The 25,000-nt window shown below is 40.6% G+C and overlaps 1 protein-coding gene across 4 annotated transcripts in view; it reads left to right on the forward strand.

Annotated features, from left to right (window-relative positions):
- The window catches only part of si:cabz01090165.1 (uncharacterized protein LOC100333421 homolog), a 357,316-nt gene that overhangs the window by 236,778 nt on the left and 95,538 nt on the right, over positions 1 to 25,000 (forward strand). For all 4 annotated transcript variants that reach the window (XM_051399643.1, XM_051399645.1, XM_051399646.1 and 1 more), the window contains one exon: positions 4,300 to 4,393. The gene's annotated coding sequence lies outside the window, so the exon portion shown is untranslated. The remainder of the gene's footprint in view (positions 1 to 4,299; positions 4,394 to 25,000) is intronic.

Genomic DNA, 25,000 nt, shown 5'->3' on the forward strand with positions numbered 1-25,000 from the left:
GAGGATGTTGTACACATCAGTCACTTGGTGCCCCAACTGCCCACTGCTATGTAGACACACACAGTAGGTTCCTGATGCTACGTTCAGTTTTAACATAATGTTTTAGAGCCTTAAAGATAGACCCAAGATTCAATATCAGCCACAGTCGATTGGAAACAAAACATGTAACCACCTAGAAAGCACACTTCCACAATTTCAACACAGTAACAATACAATAAATACAGCCGTGCAACCATATGTGAGGGAATGAGAACTGATCGTGGAGAACTTTCTTCATTTCTGTTGCTAATGACGGGTGCAAACTTGTTTCCTACATCAAAGTGATTAGAAAGAGTTATTAGCATATCCTACACAGAGTAAATCTAATCCACATCAGCCCTGAATGGAATCAGAAAATCAGTGTCAACCTCTCACTCAGTCCCCTCCTTCCTCCTCCTCCTCCTCCTTCTCTTTATTCCCTCCTTCTGTCCTCTGGAGGATTACTGCTGAGGGTTGAAGGACATGGATGGACAGATCAGAAGAAAAGGAGAGGAACAGAGTGGAAAGCAGTAAAGTATGTCTTAATACGACAGAGAGGGAAAGCTTACTGGTCAAAACCCACAGCCAGAAACCCTTTAAAATGAAACCTGCTCTAAACGAGGAGGAGGAGGAGGAGGCATGTCTTCAACTGTATCTCTCTCTGAAGGAAGGGCAGAGGCATGCTTATAAACCCACATAAACTAGACCAGAATGCTTTGCGGCTACATGACATGTTGACTAAATGATGTTGACTCTCACTTTGCACAGCTGAACAGACTGTCACTGCAGCGCCGCCATACCATGAGTCTCAAGTCTTTAAGGATTCAGAGGAAAACATATGAATGAAAGTCACTGCTGGTAAGATCAGGTTGTTGAGATTTGCTTTTACTGACGAAGAGCAGTCTGATTGGTCTGGGTTCCAGCGGAGAGACTTAGTGTCCAGAGATTTGAGTGTTGGAGGGAAGAACAAAAAGCCGAGAGAGAAGAGTTGTTTCACTCAGACAGAGAGAGAGCGGCTCTGTGGAGCGTGGAGGCTGTCTTTAATCTGGGACTTCTGGACTCTACAGCTGCTCTAAAGAGATGACAGCCTGCCGACACACACACACACACACACACACACACACACACAGCGTATGTGCTGCTGTGTTTGGTGGGTAGATGTCAGGGTTTGTATAATGAGGACTGGAGGCTGAGCTGTGGTCCTATAACAGAGACAAACACACTGTCACGCATCATCAGGAGGACACACACACTCACATACTGTACACCCGGACAGATAACGATGTAACGATAACTGATAAAGTTCATATGTCAGATATTTCAGGAGCAAACGCTGAAATACTCGGCAGGTCCTCATATTTAAAGGATGAAATGTGGTCCATCCATTTTCTGGTCTGTTGCTCCCATCGGAAGGATTAAGACATCTGAGCATTTTTCACAATTAAGCGATGAAAACTAGTTAAAGTTTGAAAAATCTCAAAGTTAAACATTGTTTAAAAGTAGCAGGAGGAGGAGACACAGACTGCAGGCTTTGGGTTAGCTGAAAGTTCTTTGTCAAATCCTTTTTTAGAGACAGTCATGAAATTATACATATTAAACAAGACTAAAGATGGGCAGTCTGAAACCATCCCAACAGTCTACAGCCGTGCTAGCTGCTCGGTAAGGGTGTACTTAACAACACTGGTGCTTCTGATAATCAATGATAATCCAATCTAAATTTAACTATTAGCAAATATTAGTATGCTAACATGTTATAATGAGGAGTGAACACACCAGTGGTTGCTACGAATGCCATTAGTTTTGCTGCTATGATCGTTGATATTCTGGCCTGATGATGGAGATATATGAAAAGTCGGAGGATCACCAAAGTCTGTACAATATATCCTGCGGGGAACATGAATGAATGTGCTAAATTTCATGCTAATTAGTCCAATATTTGTTGAGATATTTCAGGAAGCACCAACGTGTACTACCAACCGACAGACTGAGCTCCCGTCATTGTAACAAACCAGTGGCTTGAATAAAAGGCAGTTCTGCTGTTTTCCAAACTTGTGGAAATTGGTTGGTTGTGACTGTTTAGGCATGAACCAATAAAGTATATTGCATACATTGGGAATAACTGGAAAGCTGAGACACTTAATGCCACCCCAGCAAAGGTCAGTGCCCCACTGGTGCCACCACAATCCAAAAAGCCCGGACATGCTCCCGCTGTCAACAGTTTTACAGACATCTCATTTATAATGGTGATCTATGGGGGGGGAAGCTTTTTTGGGCTTCAGGGGAATTTTGTCCACTGGACAAAAGTCGAAATAGGGCCGAGCTGTGCTGCTGTATCTAGTTTTATAATATATCTGTGTTATAGATCTCTTTAACTTCCTGGAGAGCTGACAGTTACCACGTTTATTAAGAAACTCTTCCTGATATTCAGTTTGATTGCAGGAAGTTGATATCTGCAGTTTCCTGTTTCCACAAGAGATACTGTATATTGAGGAAGTAAGCATGGCACTACAGCATGGAAGTTAGCACTGACACATACTTTTTATTTGCTGAAGCGGAAACTAAAAGTTATCGTTCCAATCAGGAGCACAGGACTAAACATCCGTCTCCCACTGTAGACAAAACTCCTGCCAAAGCCCATTTACAGCTGAGTGCAACAGAGTGTCAGCAGACTACAGACAGAGGAGGGCTGGGCAGTCAACAAAGCCAGACTGACTCTCTCCCGTCCACTTATCTCTCTTCTCATCTTAATAAGACCAGAGCAGCAGCAGCATCCATCCCACAAGGCCGTGCTGTCCGGGTCTGAGCCACAGTCTCATTAAGCAGACATATTGGCCTCCGCAGTACAAAGGGCTTCCTCTGGAGCTGACACTCGACTTGCTCATTTAAAACTGAAACGTCGACATCCTCGATGTGTGCCATCATCGATATCAGTAACCAGCACTCTGGGAGGGAGCGGAGGGGAGGGAGGGGTTCCACTTTTATTCACAAAGAGCTGCTGCAGCGAGTTGAAGACGAGGGCCGATGCGTGATTCAGATGTCGGATAGCGGGGCGCAGTGAAGAGGATCAGATCGGATCGCTGAATAGATCTCGATCTTTCATGGGCATTCAGATGTTCCTCTGTCTCTCTTATCCAATCAGATTCAATCCACTTCTCTTCTGTGCAATTCAAAGAAACTGCGTGGGATTAATTTTACAGTCTCCTAATCTCGATTCATAATCTTGATTGAGATATTTGCACTTTGTTGCAAACAGGGATAAAGTGAAACGTGAATTTCCACTTTTTACAAGTGATGTTCTGCAGTTAGGTCCTTTCATCCCATCTGATTTAAAAGATAAACTTAAAATAACCAACAAATATTTAAAAAAGCTAACACTAACTAGTTAGCGGCTACGAGTCAGACTTAAGACAATTAAAGTAGCCCAAAACTGTAAATAACGATGCTGGATGGTGAGATTAGAGTGGATTTATTTACTGTTGTCTTGAAGTGGTTTTCCTACAGATGTTTTATGTAAAGTAGTTTGGACCGTATCATCTCGCCACTCGCCCGTGCAGCCGGGCGTACAGTACATTGTCATCGTGTGGCTCTGACCTTGCTTTGACTGACAGTGATGGGAGACAGGTGTGAAGTTACTGCAGAGGAATCTGTCCTCCCTCAGGCTCCCGTCCCTCGTTTTGCATTTTGAACTCTTGAATTGGGACTTCGGTGAATGATTCTAACAAACAGTCCCACACTGCTGGACTCATGACCCACATTAGAGTCCTGGCTGTCCCCCAATGAACATCCACTGACCACAGCACACTGATGTCCACATGGTGACACTGAGGCAGTCTGGATCACACTGGACCGCATGTTCCTGGGTCGGGTTCTGTAATTAAGAGCCAAATCTCAAGCTTTGAACTGGTCAGATGATTGCAGGTCACTGTACCTTGGCAAACACGCAACATAAAAAAGCAGTAAAAAAGTTTTATATAGACTAATTCTGAATTTATGGACCTGTTTACTGTATTTAAGCCTACTATTACATATTCTCCAATGTGTCATCATATTTTTCTTGTATCTTGCTGCCTGCATCAGTCGATTTAAGGACGTATTGCAAGTATGGTTGCAATACATATAACAGTATAAGAAGTACTGAATAGTGTAATACCATAATGTATGGTGGAGACTCCTGTTGGCCTCCGCACTCTGTGCCTCTGTGGGATTCTGACATTTTACAGGAACGTCTCCTGTTTATATGAAGAAGATAACAATATTAAAAACCTCTCTTTTCTATTTCAGGCTGTTGCAGATTAAATCCGGTCGTCACATTGCAGCTGGACTTGGTCCTGATTGGCTCTCGTTGATAAAGAAATACTGAAACCGTCTTAACCAGGTAAGTCCCATTCATTCATTCATTCATTCATTCATTCATTCATTCATTCATTCATTCATTGGGGTCCCTGCTGCTTTCTTCCAGTCGTATCTGACACACATTAACTTTAAACATTATGATGATGGACGAGTGACTTCCTGCGGCTCTTGATTTGATTGGGTGAAAAATGGAACTTATTTTAGCTTTAATGATGAATCAGACAGCTCGGAGGGATGTGACGCGCTCTCTCTCTCTCTCTCTCTCTCTCTCTGCCTTCCCTCTCTCTCTCTCTCTCTCTCTCTCTCTGTCTGTCATCTATTTATCTCTCTCTCTCCCTCTCTGTCTCTCTCTCTCTCTCTCTCTCTCTCTCTCTCTCTCTGCCTTCCCTCTCTCTCTCTCTCTCTCTGTCTGTCATCTATTTATCTCTCTCTCTCCCTCTCTGTCTCTCTCTCTCTCTCTCTCTCTCTCTCTCTCTCTCTCACAGTGGCAATTTCAGATCCAGCAGTCAGACACCTGCGTCTCTATTTGATAAATATTGAATTTGCCAGAGTTAGAAATGGATCTCTAACAAGGCACACACACACACACACACACACACACACACACACACACACACACACACACACACACACAAAAAACACACACACACACACACACGTCATGCTTACATTTACATCCACACACACACACACACACACACACACACACACACACTCACTCTCTGTGTGTGTGATTCAGATCTGTGTGTGCTTCTATTTGCAGAGTCACACTGACAGAGTACACAAAGAAGGTGTGACAGACATGTTGATCTGCTGTGTACCGTGTGTGTGTGTGTGTGTGTGTGTGTGTGTGTGTGTGTGTGTGTGTGTGTACCGTGTGTGTGGAGCTGAACCTACAGAAACATGTGCGTATTAATTCCCATGTCACCTGGTACCAGAAAGCTTTTCTTAATAATAATGAACAATTTCCCAGCAGTTTTGTTTTATGCAGCTTTGACTGAGCTTAAACTCCTTTTTACCTTCCTTATTATTATTATGACGATATTAATATGACTGCAAACTTACACATTTTACATACGTACACATGCCGAATCGCCTTTATTCAATTCATCTACTTTCAGCTGTACGTCACAGTGAAAACAACAATAATTACTGTAATTTCACAGATAACGACTTTTATTACCCTTCTATAACTTTTAACATTCAGATGTTCGGATTCAGATTCAGATTATTTTTATTTGAGCAGTGTTTGCCTGTATTTATAGCTCATTGCATTGGCTTTACAGTGTTAATATCTTTAATTAAACATTAAAAAGACCCAAAATTACACAAGATTTAATGTCAAATTAAAGCTAAAAGTATTTCCATCACAGAAAATTACTGTATTTTTACGAGCCAGTTATTTTCTGTTAACAGTATTTTTTTGGCGCCCCAGCTGCCTGAATATTACCCTTTATTTTACAATGTGAGTTAACTGAGGGTACGAATGGACCACAACATGGCAACAGTGTCTGGTGTAATGCACTTCCTGTCCTCGATGCTATAACGCGGCCTCAGAACAGATTCCTACGCGTGTCTTTGTGGACGATACAGAAATGTGGGCGTCTTCGTGCCCGCCTTTGTCTCTGTCCTGCGTGTATCTGTTGTACTGCTTCGTATTAGCCTCCCGGTGAGCGAGGACGCATCTGTTTGCCAGCAGAAGACGAGCGTATCAAGGACGTTTCAGCTGCCTCTTAAAGCGGAGACGAGGACACTGACTGTCTGCTGCAGCTGTGAAGCCGAGCAGGGCATCAGCCCCGCCGCTCAGCAATAACAAAGGTTTTATAGGCAATGAAAACTAACAGTGGATAGCGTCTGATAGTGTTTGGGAGGTTCCATCAGAGGCTAATAGTGTTTATGGGCTTTTGGATGCCTCATTTGTTGCTGGTGCATCATTATTCTTTAAAAAGGACATAAAGTAATGAGAACTTTTAGAAAAGTTAAGATTTAGAAATACATTCACTTTTTTTATTTGAGGGGCCAAAATGATCACAATGCATTCCCCTCGTTACAGTACATTTCTAATGAGGTCGATTTACAGTTTGAAATGACTAAAACATTACAAGATAGTACAATAATAAAAATATATAAGAAAACAATATATTAAATAGATAAATAGATAGATATTAAAAATGAGTAAAAAAGTACAATTCATGTAAGATACAAAACAATTTGAGTGCAATGTTTTTCAATCATGAGTTTAAATGAGTTAAAGTGATTATTATGGTGCTTTATAAAGAGTTTCAGGTAGTCGGAGAACTAAAAGCAGATAGAAGTTCAGTACAAACTCGAGGAACTAAAGCGGGTCATTAGACCGTGTTTATTTCGGTCCACAGCGGTGGCTCCCAACCTTTTTCCTGGAAGAACCCTTTTCTATCATTAAGTAAACTCAGTGACATATTTTATTCCATATTTTATTAAAAACTGCACAATAAACCCAAACAGGGAACTCAGTAACTGCAGGAAGGTTGTTTAAAACGAGTGATTTGGGTGAATTCTGAGCAGATTATTTCCTGATTAGGGAACTTTTTATACAATTCTCTGTCTGTATTCTGTATTTTATATACATTTTAACAATCATACAGACTTAATCAGCTTCTTTTTGTCCAATTAAGTGTTTTCTTGTCCCTCACGTTTGACCATTGTTCTATTAGACAATTTACTTTTCTTCCCAGAAGTGAACCAGATACGGACGTATTGGCCCCTGGTGGGGGTCCTGACCCTCAGGTTGGGTACCACTGATCCAGAGGACCAATCTAGCATGGAAGAGATACAGGCTGGCATCTTTCCAATAAAAGCCCTGAAGATACAACAAACAAATACATATGCCCATCACATCTCTCAGACTGAGATATGTATTAAAATATAAAATATTGGCACAATCTTCCCACAGAGCTCCCATGATACATGCTTGACTGACAGGAGTAAAGATTTGTCAGATTACAATGTAATCTATGAACTATTGTAGATGTAAAAGTTCAATTATTATCATTGAAGCCTTTTGTAAAACACTTATGAGTGCCACAGACCACAGACCCATATTTGAGGATCACTGGTCTCGTCTTTCTGACTTATCGATCTTTTATCTGACTGAGGTTTGTGTAAGTTTGAACCTATGGCCCCGACCACGGCTCTGAAACATCAGCAGCCTCTCTGTGCTGTGTATTGATGAATCCGTGGCACTGTCCACGGGGCTGAAGCAGCACACAGATTTCTAATTTCACAATGGTCGGTCGCATTTTTTTAAATCACAATTTGCTGTATTAAGCTTGTTGAAAGTTAAAATTTGCACCTCTTGCTGTCCAAATTTAATTCCAATATTATTTACTGTTACTATTATTGATTTATCCACTGGACAAAGAATTAAGCACTATATTGCTGTACAGTTTCCAAACACATGTCACTAAATGACGTATGCCTTCGTAGATCTGCTGTGATCTGTAAATGGACGTGCAATAATGTGTGTTTCAAATACCGACGTGTTGTTGAAATGTCACTTTTCATCATCTGTTTTCTAAATGGATGGTTCAATAATTGTGAATGTTTTCTTTACATCAAAACATGTGGAGTTCTTGCTATTTATAGGTTATTATGCAAAGGTTTTACTGCCCTCTGGAGATCAGGTTGGCCTGTATGAGGCCCATGAACTGAAATGAGCTTGAGACCTCTGCTCTAAACTATGTTCTATAAATATTCTATAGCTTATATACCCTATAGAGAGTCACCTTCATGATCAAAATGTATAATTGCGATTGGATCCTAGAGGCACAGTGCTGCCTGTGTAATAATATTTCTATAATCATTTAATATTGTCTGAAAATACACGCCCAGTCCTCTGTAACAAAACACTTTCAGTGTCTGCAGATATAATTTCTACTGCTGGGTTAGGGTTTCTTTAAGAGACCCCTTTTCTATCGTTGATAATTTATAGACATTTTATATCATATTCAATGCATAACAATAAAGAGTACAGAACAGCAGTACACAATAATTGCAGGAGGTTTGTGTAACATGAGAAATGTCTTTATTTCTTTAATTCTGAGCAGATTATTTCCTCTGATTATTGATCAAAGATGATATTTTTAGGCACTTTTTATACAATTATTTGTCAGTCTTATGTATTTTTTAATCATTTTCAACAATCACACATACTTAACAGGCTTCATTTTGACGCCCTTTTGGTTGTTTAAACGTTTCTCTAAAATATGAATTTCATTTAGTTTTCTCCACAGAAATGAACAATAAGCTGAGATATAGGCCTCCTCTGTATCATTTTGAAGTTTTCTTACAGCCCCTTAAAATCCCAAAAGCCTCCCCCAGGTTGGGAGTATGAAGTATGAAGAGTGGGGCTATCACTGTGGTACAGAGTTCAGCAAGGGGACAGCCGATGGGAGGAGGCCGTTCCTGAGCCTGCTGGTCCTGGAACGCCTCCCAGAGGGGAGGAGGGCGAACAGCCTGCGGCCGGGTGAGCGGTGTCCCTGCGCCCCCTCCACACTTATAGATGACAACTCATCGCTACTGTTGTCCATCCATCCATCATCCATCTCGGGCTGATGACAATTTCCAGGAAGGATTTTATTCCTCCGTCTCTCGCCATGTATAATGTATCACAGGATTCATTTTTTAACGCTGTGATTGCTTTTCGCTTGGTAAACAATTTAGATGCAGAAGGACCGAGTCCTCTCCCCAGGGAGGAGCGGTGCGTTCACACAATATCCACAAACGGCAATTTTGACTGCCAATTGCTCAATTCACAGAGCAAAATCAAGCTCCTCGTTGCTGACTGAATGGGTTTTCAGCTGCGTTAAAGACGCGTCCCATGCATCGTCCCTTTGTGAGCCAGATCCTTCACAATTCACACTCAGCCATTGTTGTGGATTCCTGTGAGGGTACAAAATTAAAAGAACACTTTTCTGTCATTATTGTGGTTGTCATGTCAAACTCGAGATTACTTTTATAGAAGCAAAAGATTTTCACTGGCAGACGGAAATAGCGTGCTTGTTCTGCTCGCTTTGTTGCGGGAAGTTTATTTTCTTTCAGTACTCGAAGTTCACAATCAGTTGTTGTTCAGTGGTTTTAATCACTCTACCTTTACCTCCAAGGTTTTATGTTTGAGATTTAAAGCATTAATATAGCAGCAAACAACTATTTGCTATGTAAAGATAGTGGAGTCACTGCGTCATGAGCAGGTAATGACAGCTGTGTTGCTATTCCAGCCTGTCTGTGGTTTGTTTATGTGGCCAACTTATGTTTGTAGCATCAATTAAGGATTCATAACAGTAAGACTAATAAAGATGTTTCTGTCCACTTTGAATGAAGTTACAGTCTTATAAGTAAAATTACAGTTTTTGTCTATGGAGTCTAGTGCAACATCTAGTGGCAGTGAATTCTGTATATATATATATATAATAACCTTTAAAGGTCCACAAATTAATATATTGTATTTCTACTTAGAGTCACTACTTCCCATGTGCAATTTTAACAATTTAGACAATTTAGACAACAACAATTTCCAATGGTGATCTCTATAATATTAATAGACCAACTCTTTCCACAGAGCTTTGTAGCTTTGCACATCTCATAGTTTGGATCACTATATGGTTCAGTCTCTTATCAATCATCAATCAAGCTAAAAAAAAACCTGCAGAAACAACAGAAAGACACAGTTATAGACTAACAGGAGAAGAAAGTGCAATATCTAGCAGCTGAAGAGTGAAATCAGTGTGAAAATTGCTCTGCATCTAAAAGTAGGCTGTTGCTAACACACTGGCTGTAACACCTTGATAAGTCTGTATTTAGTTTTGTGATTTTCTGCCCCTAAAGGCCAACGAATAATTTAAAACAGCCTCAATCATATTTGTGTTCTCATATATTTAATGGACTTTATAGATGCTTTCAGGGACATCTAGATTAGTATGTTAAAAATTAAACTAAGTGCTATTAATTTTTAATTTTCAGCCCTTAACGAGAACAATGATTTGACTGCTGCTGTTTGCCGAAAGGTTTTGTAATTAACTGTTTAATTATCACTGGAAAATAGGTGTTAATTTTGTCCCCAGCCACCAGGAAGTGGAAAACACCTGTGACTTCTGTGATTTTCCTTGACTGCCCTAGAGCAGTCATGTTATAGAGAAACTTATAGAAATACCAAAATAGCCTTTCTGCGCTGATATGGAAGTTGGAAAAGTTTCAGTATTACTTTATAAGAAGCTTCTTTTAAAAGATGTTGATTACGGTTTGAGCATTTTGACGTTTCATCTACAGAGGTTGAGAACAACAACGGTTGCTCCAGGAATAACTCAGTGAACCGCACTCTCACATCTCTGCGTGCCATACACAGATTTTGCATTCTTTTTGATCATCTTGAATCTATTCTTTCAAACATCATGTAGCCACATTAGAGAAGCTTCTACTGCAGCAAAGCTTTAGAGGCTTTGGGTTGCTGATAGGAGTTCCCGTGTTGAACAATGGAGACGAGCAGGCATGCTGAACAAAGGCCTCTCAGTCTGTGACAGATTTTTAGCTCGCTGCTAATGGGAACCAACTCTCAGAGACCTAAAGCGCATAGAAAACGATCATCTCCACTCGCTTAGAACCGAAACCACAGGGGATGAATAAATGAATGAATACAGGGGAGACAGAGAAATGGAAAGGCGGTAGAAAAATAAAGGAGGATTTAATAAACGCAATGGAGACAATAAATTTGTGAAGTCTGTTATTAGTGCAGGTATTGTATTCTCTAGGTTTTGATTTCACGGCTCTTGGAATAACAAAAGAGCAGCGAGACTATTTATTATCTAGATGTGTTTCCTCCTTTGCTCAAAGTATTCTCCGTCTCTGTATCTTCACAGCACGCTCATCTGTTAAGAAACAATCGTCTTCAGAGATGTAGATGCAGATTTGAAGCAGCAGTGATTATTTTCACTCTGCATTTCCCAACACGTTCTTCTCACTCCTGCCATGCAGAGGGCGGGGAAGATGGATGTTTGGAAGACAGCAGGTCTGACTGAAGACTGATGTGGAGTTTGAGACGTGATTAGCCACTAAATTAAATCCCAGGAATTAAACTCAGCAACTAAATCATAAACAATGAAATACCTTTTCCTCTGTCATGTTTGTATTTCCACTGCATCTAAAAAAACAAAAGATTGGGTAAATTAAACCATTAGAAAAGATGTTTCCGGCACAGTTATTGTGACAGAAAAACACGAGAGGTTTCTTTGTAACTTCCTGCTACGTGACTCTGATGTTTGACTTGATGTTGGAAAGGAGACAGAAGGTGGGAGGAAACCAATACAGATACTGGTCCGCCATCAATCTGAGTGTTTACTGGTTATTATTTTCAACTAATTGTGCTTCTTTGACAGTGCAGTTCACATCCAGTCTCATACCAAAATGGAACATTGGAGCTTTTTAATTATGATAACAAGCTTTCACTGAGTTACCTAAACTTAAGCCCGACTTGGACATGTGAAATTCACTTTCCACCTCCTGGATGTCACAATGGAGGGCCAGCAGACCAAAACAATGTGACAGAAATAAAATAATACTCACCAAAACCTTTGTTAGTCTTTCCAGCAATCAGCAACTCTGGTTTGGTCAAAATAACCCCTAAACCCTTAATTCACCCTTAGACGTGGTAATATTAAGTAAAATGGTCATGAGGACTTGTTGCCTAAAACTACTGTCGTTCCTGACTGTGCGAATGAATGCTGTACAGACGTTGTAGCAGCCTCGAGACCAACCAGTGATGTCCAGTTCTGTAAACATCGCCCCAATAGTTCTTGGGTTATCAGAGAGTACTGCACCCAGAGCAGAGACCAGAAACAAAAACTGAACCCATCGTTATTCTGGTGTTAACGTTGGTAACGTTTCTGAGTTCCTGAAAGGGCTGTGGAGAAGTTCCTGTGGTTTAAAATGGCTGTCTGACAGACTTATATTCCTTTATAGCAGTCCTGTTTTCACTTGAACTGGAGCCTTTTGTAGGTTTAACAGACCCCAATAATCATAAAACCTATTGCTAACATTTCCCAAGAAGTTTTCTAAACTCTGTTGAGTTTAAAGTTAAATTCTGTGACTTTCATGAAAGGTCCTTGTTTCTTTCTTCTCAGATCCTGTATTACACCCTGTAGGGAGATTTTCTTTTATCTTTCCCTCTCCGCGGCTCGGTCAGAGTTCAGCTGCTGAACAACGGTCCTGCAGCTCGCAGGGATTCAGTGAAGGTTTGCAGAGGGAAGAGCTCTCACTATGTCCCCGAAATGAAGAAATCAGACAGCCGTGCTTTGGAATAACTGTGAGCTGTGAGTGAATGCGCCCAGACAGGATAAATGTATGTGGCAGTCCAAATCTATTTACCAAATGCAATAGTAAAGATATCAGTAACAATATATGTTATGTAACTATCATGAGACAAAAATGTGAAGATATTTTTCATGGAAGTAAGAAAAAGAATGAAATATTGATTAAATCTGATCAGTGGACTCATTCAAATTCAGTATGGGTAACGTAATGGAGACTACATCCATGTATAATTATTCAGTCTATGGTGGTCTCATCCAATATGGTCATAACAGGGAAACAGGGTTCAGGGTTAGGGCAAGGGTCAGCAACCCATACTATAAAAAGAAGAGATCTGTCTGGAGCCGCAAAATATATTTGAGCCTTTTAATATTTCTCTTCTTCAGATCAAACACACTGATCGGTCCACGTTGGCCAATCGGCCCCAGATTCTCTATGGTCGTATGTCATCCATTAACACTAAACTCTAAACATTGACAAGCTTATGGTCATAACACATTGCTTTTTCCTGCTACCAATAATCTGTAAAGATGTTTAAATCCATCAACATTTGCAGTTTAGCTCTTTATCTTCAGTTTAGTTGTTTTAGATAAAGAGCAGCTTCTAAAGAAAAAGCTGCTTGTCAGTCGTACCGAACGAGCTGAGTATCATTGCACTGCTGCTTTATACTGGAGTCATTTGGGAAAGCACACATTGTTCTGACATATAACAACTCTGAAAGGTGATGTTAAGAGTCTGTGCAGACAATAAAGATGTTTCTACAAGAGGCATCACCTTCAGTATGTGACTGAAGTGAGACTTTGGTGGATTAGCGTTAAATTGAACATTGAGTTTGTTGTCTGCAGTCGGTGGTGGAGGACTGTTTTTACACGTTGGGTTTGCACCACACTTGTTGTGCGTTTCTTCTGCATACGCAGCAAAGTATTTAGGCTTTGAGTAAAGGAAGTCTTGCTGTCACGCGGCTGCCTCCGTTATCCTCACTGTCTTGCTCAAGGACACTCCGGCTGAGCAGCTTTTATACTTCACTGAGATTTCAGTTCCAAGCTTCTGGCTGAGAGACATTCCCAGCTGAAAACATCACAATAGCACAACAACCTTGTACTCAAAGCAAGAACACCGTTTCCTCAGAGATTATATTTTCTTTTCATGTAGACACGAGTCCCATTAGTTTGGTCTTGTTTTTCAGCCTCTTTCTGCTGATTCATTTCTTCCCAACCTTGTGTGTGTTACATAAGCGAACAATGACAGAATCAGGTGTCTCTCCAGAGAGGAGCGCCTCGCCTCTCCGTCTGAGCTGCTGGCTTCGGTTACGCACTCACGCGCTGCACCCTTCATGAATGGACAGCTCTGCTTTTAAGGAGTCTGTGTTGGCTGACAAACACTCACTTCCTCTTTGCAGCGGCTCCTTTGAGGACCTTATGGAAGTCACAGTGCACAAACAGGAAAGAAAAGAAGAGTTTAGGGTTAAACAAGCCTCATGTTGTTGGTATTGCTGTGTCCATACAACAGATTCCAGATCAAGTTTCTTTCTGAGTGTGAACCATACAAGGATGCAACAGATAGTCTTGTCCCACAATGCAATGCAGACAATGTTGGTGAGACATCTATGAACTTAGGATGTAGACCATAAAACAAAAGGGTTAAACCTCTCAATCTTCAAGTCAAGGAGAGCAAATGACTCATATTTCACTTATTTATTTAGGTGTTTGGGCCATTGACATACAAAAGATGGACGTCTCCTCTTCCTCCCACTGTACAAAAATAAAATATATAAATACTGCACCCCAAATAGCTCCCGGTGCAGAATTAGTTTGACTGTATGAAAGGGTGAATGTGTCGTGTAGTGTAAAGCACTTTGAGTGGTCAGAAGATTAGAAAGGTACAGTCCATTCACATGTCCCACTGTCCACTGGGTGAAATGTTTGTCCATATCTCTGCAGCTGCTGTAGCCCAGCCTACCCTGCAGCGGCTGTATGTGGAGGCTTATTATCTCTTCTTTAGTGGATAGGGATTGGTTTGGAAATGGGCCTCTTTCTACCTATAATGCTGTCTTTTTTCTATCTCTCTCTCTCTCTCTCTCTCTCTCTCTCTCTCTCTCTTTTAACTCGAACTTTGCGACTTTTCATAATTGGCATTGAAGCAAAGACCAATATTGTCAGTGTTCTCTCTCTCTCTCCATTAAAGTCCCTTTATATCCTCCCAGACTGCCTCGTGATGTTTGATGATCGGCAGGAGGTGAAGGAGACAGGAGGAGGCCTGTGTGTGTGTGTGTGTGTGTGTGTGTGTGTGTGTGTAATAAATTGTTGTGTAATCTCTATGTGTGTGTTTACATGTATGCCAGCGTGCCTTTGTTGTTGATGTTGTGTGTTAATCCGTCAGAGGAAGGTCAGGCCCTCTGGGCTTCCTCATTGTTGTTTAAGTGAGAACTTTTCCTCTCCGTCAGCACAAACACACACAAACAGAGTGAGAGAGAGAGAGAGAGAGAGAGAGAGAGAGAGAGAGAGAGAGAGAGGTGCATGCTGGTAGCTCTGGGCCAGTAACAACACCTGGACTGATGTATCCAGCTGAATTCACTACACTTCCATGGCTGACAGCTCACTGCACACGCTCTATTTTTATCTGCGTTTCTTTTTCATCTTCTTTTCTTTCTGCTTCTCCTTCTATCTTTATCTATACTCTTTATACGTCTCTTCTCCTCCCTCTGCTCATTCACTTTTATCTTTTCTATTTTCTTTCACTTCACCTTTTCTCCTTTTTTCTTCTCATACTTTGTCTTCCTTTCTTTTCTGGTCTCATGTCTTCTTTATCTTTACTCTCCTTCCTCATCCTTTTGCTATTTCCTTCTCCTCCTTACTTGTCTCTTTTCCTCCTCTTCTCTTGCCCCTTTATACCAAGTTCTGGATGAATACTCGATTCTGATTGGCTGCTGGTTGTCCATTCATTCCCGATGTAGGACACCTTCTTCAGGTGATAAAAAGAAATGAATCCACTGAAATAAACTGAATGAAAACAAAATGTGTATATCTCATGAACATATCTCACTGCACTGAGTGTACTGGTACTGATAGCTGGCTTGTTATTTAACATACTGTCAAATTCTATTTACCATTTGTGGACCGTACCAAGTGTTACTGACTTTGAATCTTGCTAGCATAACGTTAGCTCACTGGTTTAGAGCCAGTGTTTGTCCTTTGCTTTGCTTCCTCGGTAGATAACGTAATGAAACACTATTCTTTTTTAACTGCTTATACACTAATGAAAACATACCTGAATACTGAATATTTGACTCCATTTCTTCATTTTCCTCCTAAATGTTACACACTGGACCTTTAAAGGATCATAGCTTGTATCTTTGCTCTTCCTCTAAAAGTCACATAAACATTGAAATGAGTGATGTCTAACCTTCCTGCAGCTATCCCATACTGGCAGGCTCTTCAGAACTTACAGAGAACATTTCCTTTTCTTTATTTCTGGCCGGAGTTATTGCTGTGAGATAATGCAGTCGTGAGCAGGAACCATTTTAATACCTCCGGTCGTCAGCGAGGTTCAGGGATGTTTCGAGGCTGGTGGAGGGAACGCAGAGTGAGACGCTGAAAGGGAAGCATTTGATTTGAAAGCTGTGTTGTTATTAAATCAAACTCAGAAAGAGATTCCTCTGCGCGGTACAGGTAGGGAGTCGGTCTTTAGTGCTACCCAAGGATACTTTGAATAAACTGGGAACTGAATTTCAGAAATGGCATTTTAATTACAGCGCAGTCTCTTTGTTCAATGAGCCTGGATGCATAAACATAATCTTCCAGGTTACTAATTGCATATGTTCATACTCCACAGATCCCTAAAGGCTTTCTTCTCTTTTGAGGACACTTGTCTATCAAACACACGTAAACATGCAGCTCACATATGCAGATTGATCTGTTGGTTGGTTTCATACATGATCTGTACTGTGTGACATCTTTTACCCCCCAAATTAAGGGCGTAGGTTTTGTTTAAACTGTGGTACGACCATTATTTGTCAGGCGGCTATCTAGCACAGTTGTGTCTGCATGCACTCACTCTGTAACTGTGTGGAAATACATTATATTTAGTGGGACTGAGCAGAGTACTACATCTGTAGTATCTGGTACACCTTATTTTACCATTTATCTGTACTTGTAATTACATATAAAGTAACTTTTATAAAGAAAACTTGCCCTGTTAATCATTCAGCATTGCTCTGTATGTCTGTTTAAGGGTCCTCCCACTTCGAATATAAGCCCTGCCCGTTCCAAGTACAGATAGAAATACAGATAATTTAGTTGGTTGAACACACACAGATACAGATAGTGGTGTACTGGTTCATGCTTAATATTTAAGCTTGTAATATTGTGCTGGAATATTGAATGTGTTATATAGTTTATATATTTTTTCTCAAAGTCGTGACGATGATAGCGAATACTGCAACATCTAGGCTTATTTACATATAAATATGCCTCTGTTTATATTTTGTATGGAACATGAACATCTCCCTCTGAGTTCAATGAGACGTTATCCTCTCAGCATACAGAATATTTGAGGGAGTATTTACACAGAAGAATGCCAACAAGTTGATATCAAAACCAAACTATATCATGCTCCTAATATACCAGTATTTATTCTTACATGATTACTTATGCAGGGGAAATGACGAGCGAGCACAAAGTATTGTGGGAAAGATAGCCACATGTATGCAAGTGTGTACAACTGAGTAGAGCAACTGAACGTTTTTCACATCTACGTCGGTGAATTAAGGATTTATTTCAACCAAACCAGAGTTGGTGATGGTTGGAAACACTAACAGAGACGGTTCTGGTAAGTTTCATTTTCCTTCTGTCCACTTTAAATGAAGTTACAATGGTACGATGATATTGGAGGTAAAAATACTGGTTTTGTCTATGGAGTCTGGTGGAGAGTGTTTATGTATTTTATGCAATGTTTGAATAATCCAGGGTTGTTTTGATTGTTAAGAGTCTGCCTGATCCCAAATCCCAAATGCCAAGCTATTCCTGCTGTGTTTGTTAACCAGAATTTTAATGACCTCCGTCTATTCCACCATCATCCAAGGAAGATAAAATACCTGGAATGATCTGTTCTTCTCGGGGCGGCCATTTGCAAACACATCACACACACCAGCAGATAAATAACCAGTACTGTCAGTGTAGTTCTGTGTGTATGAGATTGTTTAAAAGTGTGTGTGTGTGTGTGTGTGTGTGTGGTCTGTACATATCTGTGTGTTTGTGTGGGAGTCTGTCTGCATCTTAGTTTTCGGGAGGTCGAAGGATGCTGTCAAGCTGACAGAGCGAGAACAAAACACGGTGTGTTACCTGGTGCTGTGTGACACCTGTCAGCCACCGTCCAACGTCCAACTGACCTTCCCAAAACAACAATGTGTGTGTGTGTGTGTGTGTGTGTGTGTGTGTGATTTTGTCCTGCTGCGTGGGATGCGTGTGTGCTCTCTGTTCTTTGAGCGTATGTTCAGTGTCCCACATACCCACACACACACACACACACACAGGTAGACAGATGGACGGGCAGGTGAGCAGAAAATGGAAATTTTCCATGACAGACACATTAATAGACAGACAGGTAGAAAAACACATTGTCAGTTTAAAGTACCACAATGAAATGTTTGCAAATTGTAACATCAGTGCACCAGATGGTTTGTTACATAGAACCATCTGCTAAGTGCCGGCACTTTCAACAGTAGTGATTGGATGAACCATCTTTTTGTCGGCGTCTATCACGGACGAACTTCAACCAGCGTAGTCAAACTCTTACTGAAGCCAGTCGGGAGAACAGTGAAATCCTTCACAGCCATTCTCTGCTCTTCTTTTAATGAAGACATACTCAACAGTTTGGATATAATCGATGCTAGCAGCATATATGCTAACCTTATTTCTTTAGCAAACAGTCACTTTTTACAAACACCTAGCATGAAACCACGCTCATAGCTCATGCTGTAACTCGTGTTTACTTCAGAACAATACAGCCCCTGCACGCTTTATATCTTTACATGGTCATGCATTAAAAATTAAGTTACCAACACGTCCTCATACCTAAACTATTAAATAGTTCGATTGCCAAGGACTCCCAAAGTAACACATATGGCCGTTGGATAGTTCCAGTGGCAGGCGTACCGGGCCTTTGTTGTGATGTGGTTGACCTTGTGAAACAGTCGCAGTTCAGTTCTACGCAACAAAACTACTTGGTTAGTTTTAGGAAAAGATAATGGTTCAAGTTAAAGGTCCATCGTTTCTCCTCCTACATGCTTTATGTTATGTATGTGACATAAGATAAGTACATCACGTAAGTTAAAGTAGGTCAACGTGAACTTCTGGTCTCACAGGAGGACCACCAGCGGACCCATCCATCCACCCCAACTTCCTTCTGATGCAGGCTTTGTCACCTGATTTCTTCCTTTATTTCCGTCATATTTCTAGAGCTACTAGAGGTCGCCGCTTAACAATAGACACATATATGCCGATCAATTAAATCAAACAATCTATCCATTCTTACAGAACAGACTCAGTCGCACCATAAATTGTTTCATACCTCTTGTTTTGCTTTTCCTTGCAGGTCACATGAAAAGGTTTTCTTTCTTTTTTTTTTTTTTTACTTTTGAAGCCTCCAGATGAAAGACGTGTGCACATACAGTATGCAAGTATACATTCTATATGTATTGTGGCATAAATACAGGCAAGGATACAGTTTGTTTAAATGAAATCAAAGTGCCTTCTTAATGCTTTGATCCTTAATGCTTGAGCTTTCCTCCCTCCATCAATTCATCTACATCAGTGATTGAATGGATTTGATTTGGACTCAATGGAGTTGATTAAGGAGTCATAAATCATTAAGGTGGGCCACTAAACAGCTTAATTTCCCTCAGTACATATAAATATTAAATCTGTATAAACAGTTCCCAGAGCTATTCATAACGGCCACATACCTAAAGACTTTGATTATGATAATTAGTACAGAAATACAGACTTTGTTAATCAAACCTAAAGTGGAAGTCACTCCATGATGGTGTGGGCTGTAAGTAATGTCTGCTAGCAAACTCCAATCGCCTGTGCTTTCTGTTTACTTGACACCAGTAACACCAGTAAAAAGAGGCATCAGTTGACCCGAGAGAACCTGATAAACCGACACTGACACTGTTGTTGTTTTTCCCTATCTTGTGATCTTCATACTTTAATGTGTGAACAGTTAGGTTGAACAAAGATGGCTGGGTGAGAGCGACTGAGGCAGAGGATAACAGATGGGATCCAGCGACTAACGACGCTTTCTGTTATTCATTAGGGATGAAAGGAACGTGCTGTATGTACAGTGACGGTTTATTAGCTATCCAATATGGCAGCCCTGCAATAATTCCTATGTGGAAGTGATAATGATCAGTTTCAAGATGTATCATACAAACATAATGGAAATGATCAGGGAACTCTGCAGAAAGTGGCTGTTCAGGCTAACAATAGTTATTTATTACTTGTTAGTAACAACAGTATGGGCTCTTTTAATGATCAAGTACCTGAAAAGGCTTAATGGAAATTCTCCAGTAGTTTTAGTTCTTGACAAATACTTGAGGTCAGTGGAGTCTCATACACAAATCCGGCAAATGGTTTGTGTTTTCCGCCATCTAGCACCGCCGCCGCCATTACTGCCTATTCAAGATTAAATAATCCATCGCCTGCATGCCATGGATTCTATGTAAACTGTATGGTCTCAGACAGCGGCACTCTTCATGAAGTGTGTTTACCATCAAGTTTTCTTCCAAAGTTGAAGTTTGCCACTACTGTTGGAGCAGCTGATAGTTGCACAGGTTCCTCACAATTTCCTAGACATGGTTGTAAAAGTAATGTTACATAGAAAGCAAGGGGGAAAAGTAGTAAACTGTACACTTCTTAGAACAGCCTGCACTCAAACGCCACCGCAGTAATGGCGACTTGTTTACTTCCAGTACTTCCCCGGACTGGTGTATATTTGTTAAAGGACATGTTAGCCACTGGCACTACGGTGGCTGTGAAACTTGTAAAAAGCGCAATATCTACAGCCAGTCTGGGCAACATGGCAGCCTCCGCAGAAGAGATCAAGTAGATAAAAACAATCTAAGGTAACAAAAACATTTCAGGTGAACAGACCATAGGATTATGTGTCGGTCTGAACACTTTAGAGCCCCATCCCATTACTCATAACTGAAAACTAAAATTTTTTCCTATCAGTCTTCAGATTTCGTAAGTCTCACATTTTCTATCGAGCTGCTTTTTGGGGAAAAATAACCTTCTGATAACGTGTGCAACTGACTCAAACGTGCCAAAGAAATCATCAACTGTGAAACCTTGAAAACACTATCAAAGAGATTTCAAATAGCGTTGCCTTTGATACAAAAAAAACACACAGATGATCTTCTATTTCAGCGTGGTCGCAGCATTGATTGGCCTTGTGTGTGTCCATACGTTCACTGTCCTGCCCGGCATGTGTCCACGCCTGTAACAAAGAGCCTATAATGTGTGTGTGTTTATATTGCAGCAGCCAGCAGGCATCAGCACCTTTTTTAATAACGGGACCCAGCGTGCCCATACCTTTGATGAATAGCCTCGTCCATACCCTTATTAAAAGCCCCGGTGTGTGCCTGTCTTTGATTAAGAGCCTCATATTTGTACATTGCTGTTGTTTAAAAGGCCCAGAGTGTCCATACCTTTAATAAGTTGTCCAGTGTATGTCTCCTGCTTTGTAAAATGATCTACTGCGTGCTATATTGGGTTTGCCGTGTCTGTACCCAATGTGTGCCCAGTCTGTGTTTACCCTTGGCAATAAATATCTGCATGGGTCATTGTCATGCCACATTGCCCTGAGTTGGGAAACAAATCTTTGCAAACATATTTCCTTATTTCCGTGTTTCTTTTCTGTTTTGGTATTAAGTTTTACTCACTCCTGCTAGTATGTAGTATGTAAGTATGAAGGTCACTCCTAAAGCAGATACATGCTTTCATTGTTAAGGAACAATTGTGCGGCGCTTCATTAGTGTTTAACCACAGCAGAACAATAAAAAGTTTGTCGGGACCATGAGGACACCCTGTACTGGCCTCCCGTTCACCCTGCCTGCTAGCCAGTTGGTTCTCCTCAGTGGCCCACTTCACATTTGTAAAGCCTCCACTGTAATTAGACCAGCAGAACAATGGCTTTGAACAGCAATATGAAGAGCCCCGTGTGTCGGACTGTGAGTGTGTGTACGAGTGTACTGTATCAAAGCTCTGGGTAATTGCCGCAGTGCATTCAGACCCACACACGCGCACATACCTACATTAAATGGGGCTCATTGTTTCCAGCGTATTGTTTTTTTATTGTCGTTCTCATTGTGTAGTTTGCCTTTTCATTCATTTGCTCCTTCACTAGATTCTGTGCAATTATCAATTGCTTTGTCCTTTCAGTTCTTTTTTCTTACTTTGTGTGGACCGGAGGAGCAACAACCTCTGAATAATCCAAATAAAGAGCTGAATATTTATTTCTAGTATTGAGAAACTGATAAACATCTGATTATAGACATTTTATTTTTGTGATGTCAGTTTTTGTTACTGCAGAACTACATCATCTTTGTGGTTTTGTCTCTATTGTTGTTGCCACTTTCTATTAGTAGAAACATATTCGAAGCTCTTTGCTGTTAGCTGTGCTGAACAGTGTCCTGCATGTGGAAGCAGAGAAGAACAGCATTTTGTTATCTAGACGAAATTTGTGTGGCAACTACATTTTAGGCTTGAGGGGGTCTCTAAAAACTATTTCTATGACTGCAATAAAGAAATATGTTAAATTAAAATGTAAATGTGAAGTTCTGTCAGCGGCTCAGTACTTCTCTGCCCTGTTTAGTGCAGCTGACTTTATTAACACGATTGATCTGGACATATATGTATAATGGGCTGCTTTCATGCTGTATTGTGTTGTACAACCGTGAGTGTAATTATTGTGTCTGGATTTGGCATCAGATACATGGGCTCCCTCCCTCTCAGCAAATTTTAAAACTGAATCAGAGACATGCAAAGGACAGTGACTTTAGGGGAGTCCACTGGAGCTTTTATAGTCACTAGAAGCACATTCATGACTGATTGTAAAAGTGTCTGTGTGCTACCTGTAGCTGGGCTAACTGTGTGTTTCCTGGGGTCCTGAACAAACAACAATACAGTACTGACATAAAATAAGAACTCAAAAAATACAATACAGCAAATCTTAAAACAAGTGAAACATAGATGACAATGCAATTTACATAAAAATAGAGAGAGAATTAACACTTAGCTATAATGTGATACTCAAGCAAGCAAACTAAACAGATAAACAAAAGCAATAATTGGAGGACATTTAAATAACATAACTAAACAATAAAAGTTATTTGGTTATTAGAAAGCAGATAAACATAACTAAATCTGTTCTTGTAGCCGGAGGCTGCACCTCTTGTGCTATAACCGTACACAGAGGCCGTATGTATCTGATTAGCAAATCTGGACGAGTTGTTGCTACTAATGACACCCCGAAGTAGCATTAAGAGACATTTTCTTCAGCCATGCTGGGTGTGCATGCATATACAGTAGTTAACTCTTGTCCTGTGTGGACATACTGGAGCTCACCTCCTGCAGGCATAAGCACCAGATGACTTGACTTTAGGAGTGATGGTGCACTTAAATGCACATTCAGTTCAACAGCCTCTCTCTATTTTTTAATTCCTGCCGTGCATTAAAGCTGAGTATCCACCCTCTGTACCAGCATGTTAAGCTCTTACTGCCCTTCTCCACCACCCATCCTTTCTCCTTTATACACACAAATAAGATTTTGGAATAGAATAGCAGGAAATGGCCTCCCATAGCAATCATTACACACAATGACAAATTCGTTATGGAGAAACAGACCTTGAAGTCTTACAAAGTAGTGACTTTGTTTTCTACCCACATATAGCAATTGGTCTGGCCCAAACACATGGCCCCAATAAAGCAGTTGACCATGTTCTAGAGGTGGTACAGATCTGGTGGTCCATGACATTTCTCAGCCAACTGTATGTCCATAGCTGGCCCTATGGCTGTATCATATAGTGGCTACCAGATCTGGACAACCTCTGTGGGTAATAATAAAGTTTCTCTCTCTCAGTTTCAATTGAATCGCCATTATTGGTTTGATGTTTTAAATCAAACATATTGTCAAAGAAAACAGTCTAATATAGAATATAAATACCACCAATATAATACAAAGAAAACAAATACTACAAATAAAATTAGTATAAAATAATTCTAAGTAAGTTTATATTGTAAATAGGGCTGCCACCTAATGGGCAACTTAACCATTAGTCGTTGAGGAGAGTTTTAGTCGATGCATTTTTCATAACTGCAAAACAAATTAGTTGTTATTGTAATGCTAATTTGTCGCTGCAGATCAAGCAGCAAACAAATCTGTCCGCGTAGTATTAAATTGTCTGTCGTCCTCTAAGACGTTTTCTTTTTTGTCATTTGAAACCTATAGCTAGCCTAGCTATGGAGAGTCAAGACTAGTAGCCACCACTACTGAGGTTCAGCAAAATATAGAAGAAAGGCACCAGGTCAGGACGTACTGTATGACCACATTTTGCCTTTTATTTTTTGTAATGGTGACACATTTGTGAAATTGGAGAATGTGAAATTAAAATGAAAACAGTCGCTTGTGGCTCCAGAGCCACAGGTTGCCTATCCCTGCCCTCACCTAGCAATAAAGACAATGACCCGTGCAGTGGACAAATAAACAATGCTACACATATTAGGGACTACCCATACACAGGTTGACAGACGGACAGACAGAATGTATCCCCACTAAGTGTTTTAGTGAACGTGTAGGCACGCACTCGTCATTAAGACTCCCTCTCCCAGCTGCACATAGCAATTACCACCCTGCACTAAACACAATGGGCTGGGATGATGATGAATGGACAATAATGGAGTTTATAGGATGTATGTGTGTGTGTGTCTCCATTTATTCCAGGTGTGTTTTGATTCAAGCCCCTGCGGTATATGATTACATGCCTTTGTAAAACTCAATCAGACCTTTATGATGGCAGTTAACAACATATCTAACAAAGCACACACATTGTGAAGCAGCACCTCACTCAGGTTTAATGAGTCTTTTCAGTAGGCTGTAATCAACATAGGCACGAGGGAGTTTGGCTCTGCTATTAGAGAAATACTGATTTTTCTCTCCTCTAACTTTTATATTATTCTTTTGTTATCTCGCTCATGTTCCCTCTGCTTTGATCCGTTTTCTGTTCTCTCTGTTT

The sequence above is a fragment of the Dicentrarchus labrax genome, unplaced genomic scaffold (genome assembly GCF_905237075.1).
Source record: "Dicentrarchus labrax unplaced genomic scaffold, dlabrax2021, whole genome shotgun sequence".
Classification (NCBI taxonomy): Eukaryota; Metazoa; Chordata; class Actinopteri; family Moronidae; genus Dicentrarchus; species Dicentrarchus labrax.